General features: G+C 36.0%; 1 non-coding gene across 1 annotated transcript; it reads right to left on the bottom strand.

The window, feature by feature from the left end:
• Positions 1-849: 849 nt before the first annotated feature.
• LOC138079396 (U6 spliceosomal RNA) lies at positions 850-957 on the bottom strand. The gene has a single exon (XR_011144871.1). It is a non-coding gene; the product is annotated as a U6 spliceosomal RNA (small nuclear RNA).
• Positions 958-1,354: the final 397 nt, after the last annotated feature.

Genomic DNA, 1,354 nt, shown 5'->3' with positions numbered 1-1,354 from the left:
TTGATCTATGTATACTTGATTTACAACGTTACATTTCTAGTGTACAGCATAGTGATTCAGTTTTATATGTGTGTGTGTGTTCTTTTTCACGTTTTCCACTGTGGTTTATCAGAGGATACTTAGTTCCCTGTGCTACACAGTAGGACCTTGTTGTTTACCCATCATACATTAGGAAGTTTGCATCTCCGAGAATGGGACATCTTAAATGAAGGGAGAACTTGACATTGCCTATCTGTTCACTCAGCACAGACTCACTGAGAGTGTACCCTCCACCAGGTGCTGTCACTGGGAATGTTGCAAGTGGCAAGATCACTTGCTATCTGCTCTGATGGTCCTCGTGGTCTAGTTGAGAAAGTCCACAACACACTTTCAATAAGTTAGAGGTGCCAAGGGATTCATTCCCACCTGCTTTCTGCAGGAAAATGAATTGCAAAAGAAGTGAATCTCATTATCTTAAACATCACTTTAAAAACCTCTAAAAAAGTCCTCTTGTGGCTTAAGATATAAATCTCAAGACCTTGAACTAAAAATCAAGACACAAGTTCTGATAAACAGTCATTCTTATCGTCCACTTAGATTTTTTTCTTTCTTAAGATTTTAAAATACATTATCTGATGTGCTCCCATTAATTAGGTATAGAAAAATAAGATCCCTATCTTCAGCTAAAAAAAAAAAAAAAACCTCCGAGAGGTTAAATCAAGCCATATCCCTCTTTTTTCATTTTTGTTTATGTTAGACATCCATATTTACACACATATTTTTGGCATTTACTAAATCCTTGGGGACACATTTATTAACTATCCACATGTTTATCAGAGAGCCAGTGCATTTATTTTTTTATTTTTTAATTTGAATATAATTTCTTTCATGAATTTGCATGTCACCCTAGTGTAAGGGCTTCTAATCGTCTCTGTAACATTACGGTTTCAGTGTATGTGCTGCAGAGTGAGTGAGTACCAGCAAATTCATTGTTCATCCACTATCCGTCAGAGTGTGTGTGTGTGTGTGTGTGTGTGTGTGTGTGTGTGTGTGTACTGCTTAAGGCTGGAAAGAAAACAAGGAACAAAGCAGACCCTCACCTCAAAACCCAAGAAAACACTTTCTTTCATGAGGCTTGCCTCCTAGAATGGAAAAAAGTTTAGAAAGTCTTAAATGAATACAATAAATATTTAGTAGAAGTACAGAGAAGTTCAAAAAGGAACAACAAAGGAGGGGAGGGGGAAAGGAAGTGTCAGATGGGGGTGCAATTTTATTTTTTTATTTTTTCTTATTTTTTTATTTTTTTTGTTAGAACAACTCAGCAAAATAAAATTCCGGTTTATTGTTGGACAACATTGTTTCACACATACATCAA

Source organism: Capricornis sumatraensis, chromosome 4 (assembly GCF_032405125.1).
Source record: "Capricornis sumatraensis isolate serow.1 chromosome 4, serow.2, whole genome shotgun sequence".
Classification (NCBI taxonomy): Eukaryota; Metazoa; Chordata; class Mammalia; order Artiodactyla; family Bovidae; genus Capricornis; species Capricornis sumatraensis.
This window is presented reverse-complemented; position numbering and strand designations above follow the sequence as displayed.